The 8,891-nt window shown below is 37.2% G+C and overlaps 1 non-coding gene across 1 annotated transcript; it reads right to left on the bottom strand.

Annotated features, from left to right (window-relative positions):
- Positions 1-824: 824 nt before the first annotated feature.
- LOC111732663 lies at positions 825-943 on the bottom strand. Its single transcript, XR_002777651.1, has one exon. It is a non-coding gene; the product is annotated as a 5S ribosomal RNA (ribosomal RNA).
- Positions 944-8,891: the final 7,948 nt, after the last annotated feature.

Genomic DNA, 8,891 nt, shown 5'->3' with positions numbered 1-8,891 from the left:
ACTCGAGGTCATATTTATTTATCCACATTGCAAAGACTGCAATTGGATCTCTTACAAAGCCTTCCAGGCTATTAAAAATGCTCCATGACAAAATGTGGCCAATATGTCAGAGCCTCTGTACTTCCCCCCACTTTTTTTTTAACTTAACATGTTTCGGTGTGTTTTAGTATTTTATGTAAGAAAAACAACACATTCATAAAAATAAGTGGTATTTTCTAAGTTATTTTACAAGTTTGAATTTTGATAGTGCATTTGAGATTTCAGAGATTATATAGCTAGTGAGTTCAAACCTCCTTTCTACCTGCAGATGGGGAAACTGAGACTCAGAGAGGTAAAAGGACTTACCCAGGGTCACACAACTTGCTGGCGGTTGACTCAGGACTTAAAAACGTAGGGCTTCCTGTAAATATTTAGAGACTTAGGTATATAACTATTAGTTTTTAAATAGTAACTAATCCTTATTTCAGAGTAATACATGTCCATATTTTATAAAGTCAAATAGCACTACCCAGTTTATAACTGGAAACACTAGTCCCCAAACCCAAATGAAGCTTTTCAGATATAACCACTTCCAAATCTGTCATGGGCTTCCTCTGGCATGTGCCTCTGTGTTTTTAAATAATCTGATAATATTAGATTTATTGATTTACCATCTTTAGGCATAATCTATTGATTTCCTAATTTACAAGATGAAAATCTAGCACATCTCTGATTTCCTCTCCCCATCCCATCTATGTTTGGCAGTTATTTTTAAATTTCTGATTAAAAAATAAATCAGCACTTAAATTATTTTCTTTTAATTTTTATTTATTTATTTATTTTAAAGCCAACAGCACCTGGTCTTCCTAGGTGGTCTCCCATCCAAGTACTAACCAGGCCTGACCCTGCTTAGTTTCCGAGATCAGATGAGATCGGGTGTGTTCAGGGCAGCATGGCCGTAGCCAGCAATTAAATTACTAAAGCATGTAAATATTCTTCTTTGATGCTGAGTCAAGTAATATGATTTCATTTCCCTTCTTTTTCAAAATGTTCTTGTCCTTTATAGTTAATAATTGTCTTATATTTTTTATTTCCTTAGTTGTCCAGATAATGTTAATTCTTTTCAAACTCACCAACAAAATGTACTCTCCCTCCAGCACTGTTTTCCACATTCATCAGGTTTTCTACAAGTTTAATATTGTTCTTGGTTAGGTCTCCCTTGGAGCCCCAGCCTCCCACTCCAGGCTGGCCAGACATCAATCAGGGGATAACCTTCACAGGATTTCCTCTATCTTGGGTTGGATTCCCCTGTTTCCTAACCTAGCATATTTTTCTTGGATGAATAACGCACTCGTTTTGATAGAATACTTTCTGAGAAGGCATGTATAAGGTGTAAAGAATGTTGTGCAAAGAGTATCCTACCCTTGAACTTAGTTGATAGTTTGGCTGGGTATAGATTTTTCTTTCAGAATTTTAAAGGCATTACTCCTTTGACATCTAGCTTCCAGTGTTGCATTTGGGAAGTCCGATGCCACTCTGACTTCTAATTTTTTATGTGATCTATTTCTAGAATGTTTTCTTTATCCTTTGCAGGGGAAGAATATATTAAATGTCTACTATATATTAGGCATTGCATTTGAAGCTTTACAAGCACTTATGTTTAGTCCTTACTAAAAAAAAAAAAAGAAAAGAAAAAAATCTGAAGTAGAAATTACTCTTTTCTCTTTTCAAATAAGGGAATTGTGACTCAGAGAGGTTTTGTAATTTACCCAAAACTTAGTTGTCACTGTAGGTTATGCTGTAGTGACAACTCCAAAACCTCATAAAAATATTTCATGTATATTACATGTCCTATATGAGTTGTCGGTGGGCTCGGCTTATCATAGTCACTTGAGGGCCCTGGTTCTTGAGTTTCTGAACTCAACACATGCTTCTATGACTGGTGCAGCACAGAGAATGGAATTTGGCAAATCTCATGATGGTTCTCACAGTTCCTGCCTGGAAGTAATGTATTCCATTGGCCAAAGCCTATCACTTGCTACACCTCGCTTTTAAAGGCAGTAGTAGTATTACTGTGAGGGCATGCCTTCTTGGCATTTTTCCAGAAATGTATATGTTATTTTCCAAATCCCAGGTCCCAGTGCAATTCAGTCAAGAAATTAGAAAACAGAAAAAAGTTATGATTCTCCTAAAGGAATTAAACCATAAGAATCATTATAGAGATGTTACCAGTTCAGAGGACTCACTCATGTCAAGTTGAAAGCAAAACCAAGAAATATTGATGTGATGAATCAAAGGTTAAGGTTGACTTTCTCAGGAACTGGGACAGGACCATCCCAGAAGTCAAAACTGTCTAATCAGTCAGTCTTGCTAACAGCCGTTGCCATATAATAAGTGTGTGTTTGTGGCCCTGTCCGCTGGGTGAGCCATTCTTGCAAATAAATTTCAATAAGTTTGTATATATAGTATACTTCATACAAATTCTGTGGGTGATGTTCTAAGAAATAAATTTTGGAAACAAAAGAAATCCTTAAATTGGCAGTTTTGATACATGCTTCTATTTAGTTCTGTTAACTTGGCTAGGAGATCTGAATGTTATGTTATTTGAACACAACTCAGTAACATTCACTGATGTTTTCCAGTGTTTGAATATTTCCTCTAGGCCACAGTTCTTTGTAAATCCTTTAGCTGAAGAAAGGCAAAGAGCAGATGATGTAAATATTGTAGAGTACTCTGACGGGAAATCAGAACTGAACAAAAGTCTGAATTAGCAAAGCTGATATCTATTTCAACAGCAAAATTAAAACCAGGGCAAGCAGACAAGAAAGATAAATATTTTAAATTTTCATCATTAAAAAAGGAAATGGGCTTATGTGAAATAATATCTATTCTAATGCTCAGCTTTAGGATGCACTCCTAATAATTGAGTAAATGTCAAAGCATAAAGAAAGTTGGTTAGACAATTAATGTTTGGTGTGTTCCAAATGTTCATTTTAATACCAACAACTTACAGAAATATTTGTTGTGTTATATTCCATTTTTATAATAATTTTTATTTGGTATTTGTGTTACTCTTCCCTTCTTTTAATATTTTCTGTTATTAAATGTCTATATGAGGAAGAGATTCTTTTTACATGTTTTGAAATATATAATCTTGTCACAAGATGTTCGTTAATTATAAACCATTCATTTATTATATAATACAGAAAATTGCTGGCAGTATAACCCTACATATAAAAATTATCCAATGTTCATTATTATGGTTGCCCATTATTATTTAAATATATGTAATTAAAGCATCATGAAAAATACTAAATCATTTATGATTTCAGAATTCCTGAGAATTCCTGGGAATTCTGATTTCTTGTTTCTAAATGCTAAGGACTGATGCCTCTTTGGAATTTGGAAACACTAAGCAGTGGGAGATAGAATTACCAAATGCCTGAAATGACCATAGCCAGAAATATTTGATGAGTAGTACTAAGTACCACCCAAACGATGGAGCCAGAATCCAAATCTTTCTTTTTGTAGAATTCATATTTGTCCTCTACTTGAAACTTCTATTGTCACTAAGTATATATTAGTATTCATTCATTTGTTCATCCATCCATCAAGCATTTACTGAACCCTACCTGTGTGGGAATCATATTGGTCTAGCATAGAGATGTTCAACAAGTGTTTGTCGAATGACCAGGCACTAAAAGGTACTCTAGCATGAAACAGTGGTCCTGAAGGAATGAGACACAGGATAGTCCACTTCTGATTGGGAATAGAAGGTAACATCTGGAAAACAGCAGGGCAGTTTGGATCTAGAGTATGGTAGAAGGTTGCTGGAGTCACGCCTAGAGCTGTTAAGTGTACTCACGAGAGGAAGGGAAGAAAAGGGGGTAAGTCCTGGAATGGAGACCATGGGCTTCTAAGAGAAAGATGAAAGGTTGCCAATACACAGCACCCTGAGTGGACCTTGACACAGACCTTGACATCTGCTAGTCCGACATTCAAATCCTAATTTTGCTATCTTAATCAAGTTGCTGAAGTACTCTGGGCCTCAGTTTTTCTTATTTGCAAAATGGGAATAATAATACTTAAAGCTTATTATGTGAATTAAATATATTGATATTTACTTATAATACATATCAAACTCTTAGTACAATATCTAGAACATAAATGATTAATAAAAAGTAGTTATTAATTATATTATCATTTTACCTGATCTTCCATATTTCTGAGAATTTTTAAATATTTATGAGCAATGGGCCATACAGAATTTCAGAAATTTCTTCAATAAATAAAAAGTTATTGCCTAAGGAGAGACTATTTAAAATATAGTGTGACTTTCTGGACAAAAGAATAGCCTAAGCTTTTGTATTTCCCTTTCCATTTAGTGATGGGAAAAGTGTTTCTTAGTATGTTTGTTCTGAAACCATGGATATGACATAAAAATAAAAGAATGTGGCTGGCATTGGGGATGCACATGGTGGTCAGATAGCATTAATAAATATATCTAACATGTCCCCAATATCTTTTCTTTCAAGGTGAAATAACTGTGGAACCCAGCCCTCCTCATGCGGGGTCATGCTGCGCCCTCTGGTGGCCCATCTTTTTTCATTGGCTGCAGTCACCATGACCAGCAAATTTTAAGGAACTACCTCCTGGTGAGTACTTCTCTCTTCAACTAAAGAGGAGGACTCACAGTTTGTGGGCAGCTTTCTCCAGCCAAGTCCTGGAATTGTCCAGGTTAAAGCTCCTTCCATGATTTCCTGAGGGAAAACTGCTGTGTGTGTGCATATCAACTAGATGCATGCATTTTTTCAAGAACACATTCCAGATATGTCACTTTATGCCTGCCTTGATTTGTTCAGGCCATAAATGAGGCCAGTAAGTAAGTAAAAGGTGGGCCCATGATGAAAAATACCACTGGGGAATTGGGCCCACTCTGTGGGGGCCTCGTATGTCACATTAGGGAGTTGAGACATCACTTTAATCAAATGATCCTTAAGCAATGTGGCGATACTGGAGGGTCTGATGGGTGTGGGGAGGGGGACATGATCAGATTTATACTGCAGAAAGGTCCCTTTGTCTGAAGTGAGAAGAATGGATTGTAGTATATAAAATCTCAGAGGCAGTAGGACAGTCAGGAAGCTACTGCAGAGGATCAAGTGAGAGATGATGGTAGACTGGACCAGGTGGTACCATAGGGCTAAGGAGAAGAGGGTGAACACTTAGAGAAGTTTGGAAGGTATCATCACACAGAACTTGGTTGTTAATTAAATGTGGAAAGCAGAGAAGAGTCAGGAGTAGAGAATGCTCCCAGATTTTTAGCTTGGGCAACTGGGTAGATGATGGTGGCATTCACTGAAATTGGGACTGTGGTGGAGATATAGGCTTGAAGGAGTGACCCCCTCAAAGGAGTTCAGTTTAGGACATGATCATTTAGAGGAGCCTGTGGAATTTTCAAGTGGAGACGTCATCTCTGACTCTCAATCCAAGGCTCTTTCTGCTGAAGCACAACTGCCTCATCCTGCAGGCATAGCTCAATCTTTGGAATAGTGGGGAGAAAGTGCTGTTAGGGACCATTAGTCCTATTGTCCCAAATAGTTTGCTTGGGGTATTCCTTTTGGTGTTAGGGGATGAATAACTGAGAGGCGGCGCAGGGAGGAAACCTCAATATTCCAATGTTCTCTTTTCCAAAAGCATCTACTTACCTTAGTAATATTGTACTTGATTCAGGTAAAGGGCGGCAGTGGGTGCTAAAACCAGTTTGTAAATAAGCTAGCTACACAATCTAAAAGTATCTCTCCATAGATTATTTATTACAGTCAAGGGAAACATTTACCTATAGATTGAAGAAATGTGGGTGATGCCACCAATGTTACTCATAGATTATTAATTATTAAAAGGGAAAGATTCCCCTAAAGTGGAGAAGTTACCTCAATACCACTTTAACAACATGATCAAAGTTAATATCACAGATAATGGGACAAACTGACAGCAGGTGCCTCCTAATGCGATGTACTGAGAATTACACAGCATGCGCATAATTTGAATCTTGTCCAAAGGAAATGCCAGACAAGCCCAAATCAAAGAACTCGCTGGAAAACCACTAGCCTTTACTCATCAAGAATATCAATATCATAAAGAACAAAGGTTGAGGAACTATTCTGAGATAAAAGAAACTAAAGAAACATGACAACTAGATGTAAATATGCCATCTTAGATTGGGAAAACTTGTTATAAAAGACAATATCGAAAAGGCTGGAAAAATTTGAATATTATTAAGTTCATTAGTAGTATTATATCCATGTTAAATGTCCTAAATTTGATCATTATACTGTGCTCTTGTTCTTAGGAGACACTTACCTGTTTGTTTTGGTGGGAAGCGTCATGATGTTTGCAACAAACATTTCCTTTCTTAGTCCATGGGGGCTGCTGTAACAAAATACCACAGACTGGGTGACTTTTAAACAATGGTAATTTATTTCTCAGTTTTGGAAGATGGACATCTAAGATCATTGTGCCAGGTCACAGACTTCTCCTTGTATCCCCACATTCAGCAAGGAGCGAAGGAGAATTTTGGGGTCCTTATAAGGGTACTACTCCTAATCATGAGAGCTCTGCCTTCATGACCTGGTCACCTCCCAGTGTCCCTCACTCCTAACTGCATCACATTGGGGGTTAAAGGTCAACATATGAATTTGGGGAGGGGACACACAAACATTCAGCCTATAGCAGTTCCTGACAATAATATTAATAGGTATATTTGTATATAAAGAGATAAACCAAATATATTAATAATTGGTGAATGTAGTTGAAATATATAGATGTTCAATGTATTCTTTTTACAATGTTTCTGGGTTGTTGTTTTTTTTCCGAGAAGAAAAGAAAAGAAATAATCTCTCTAACCCATACACAAGTAGAGGGGATTTTGAACACTGAAAAATCTAACCATTATTTCGTTCTCAAAGTCAAATATAAGAATATTATCTTCCATAGCCACTTAATTTCCTCTTGATGAAATGGCAAATAGGAAACAGGTGAAGGAGTAATTTCCTGCTCTGCCAGGCTCTTAAGAATGCACAGTATTTGTTGTCAATTTAGAACCTGCAGTGTTTAAAGAGGAATTTGCTTTTTTAAAATCAAGGTACCTAAATTGAAAGCTGCCAAAGTCCAAAGAGCAGCTGAAACAATCATTGCTGGCAGCAGGCATTCATGTCCAACAATCACGTGTCCAGGGGCGACCTCTGAAGCCAGCCAGGCTGCTCCTGTACAGGCTGTTCCTGCTGGGAATGGGGAGGTGGGGACCTGGGGTCATTTGGATGCTCCTGTTCACAAGGCTCCTCCTGGATCTTCCTCACTGCTCAGGGGAGCATGCACAGGAAGTCAAGAATCAAAGTACTGAAAGATCTTGGAAGGTTAGTCCATCTCTCCCTGCCTTCCTACCTGTGGCTTTAAACTCCACTCAAATGTCCCAGCCAAGTGGTCAACCAACCTCTGCTTGAATGCAGTTAATGGCTAAAACTCCCAGACAACCCCTCCATTTTTGAAGATCTTAAATCATTTGAACATCCTTTCTCTTAAGAACAAGTATCATAACAAGATGTCTACTTCCATTTTTCAAGGAACCTAGGAAAAATGTTTTAATGAAAAAAATGTTTAAAAAGGTTAAAATTGGGAAAACCTTAAATACTAACTCAATTAAAAGTCATGTATGACTTTCTATTTCAGATCCTGTGTAACATCATTCAAAAATCGCAAATTTCCACCTGAGAGCCTTTTTTTCATCACCTCCTGAGATATTCCCATTGTATGGGAGTATTTTTTAGAATAAAACAAAAATAAAGCAAAATTATATGCACACATACAGTATAATATGTATATGCACAGATACTGTGCTTGCATGTGCATAGATAGGGATGTGGGAGAAGTATCTAGTGTGTTCCTGGACAGTGGGATTCGGTGGGGGGAAGTAGGGCAAAGAGAGAAAGGAAGGCTTTTACTTTCCACCCTTAAATGTTTTGTTATTGTTTATATTTTTTTTTTTACAAAGAGCAAGTGCGATTTTTATCATTAAAACATTTCTCTCAAAAAATTTTTAAAAACGATGAAAAAGAGAAATCACTTAAACTGAACCAAAATCTCATTACCTGATGTTCGCATTTCGTATTGCACTCTGAGCAACTCGAAGTAACCCTATTCCTTCTTGGATACGGCAGTAAGTCACTTACTTGATACCACCCCTGGAGACCCCCATGTTTCTCTTCTCCAAGGTATATGTTTTTATTTTCTTCAGCTCTTGCTCAGTTTACAGTGTTTCCTATCTCCTTGTCATCCTGTCACGCTCCACTGAGCTAGAATGTATCAAGTAAGCTCAAAGAAAAATCCATTTAGAAGTTCAGATGGCAGTTGGTCATCTGTTGAAAATTAGCAAGTCCATGGTTCCCTGTGTCTATGCATTAACTTGGACTAACTTTGTAGAGTCTTGGGTCTCTATTAAGTGACCACAACAGTGACAGACAAAAGCAGGTCTGCAGGGCCCCTGCAGTTCTTATCAGAATACCACCATGATCTCTCATAGCACTTATAAAACCTGGCTGCCTTATCAATGCTAGCCCAGGACAGGAAGAGCAAGAGTATCACGTGATATCCTAGTCATGTTTATCCACAATAAACCTATGTCATAGATTGAAGATGCTAGTTCCTGTGTTCATTTATCATTAGAGTGACCATGCCTTCTGTTTGCCTAGCTGAATCTTGGCTTAATGCCAACTTGTCCTTGCATAATTATTAATAATGTCCCCTTTTACTCTTAAAAGTGTTGCAATTTGGATGATGAGATATATAGTCACCTTACTTATCATATGACCAAAAATAATATCTCCTTTACAGAGAATTTTTTCTTTTTTTAAAGATTA

The sequence above is a fragment of the Pteropus vampyrus genome, unplaced genomic scaffold (genome assembly GCF_000151845.1).
Source record: "Pteropus vampyrus isolate Shadow unplaced genomic scaffold, Pvam_2.0 Scaffold479, whole genome shotgun sequence".
Taxonomy (NCBI): Eukaryota; Metazoa; Chordata; class Mammalia; order Chiroptera; family Pteropodidae; genus Pteropus; species Pteropus vampyrus.
The sequence above is the reverse complement of the archived record's forward strand: the minus strand, read 5'-3'. Positions and strand labels throughout refer to the sequence as shown.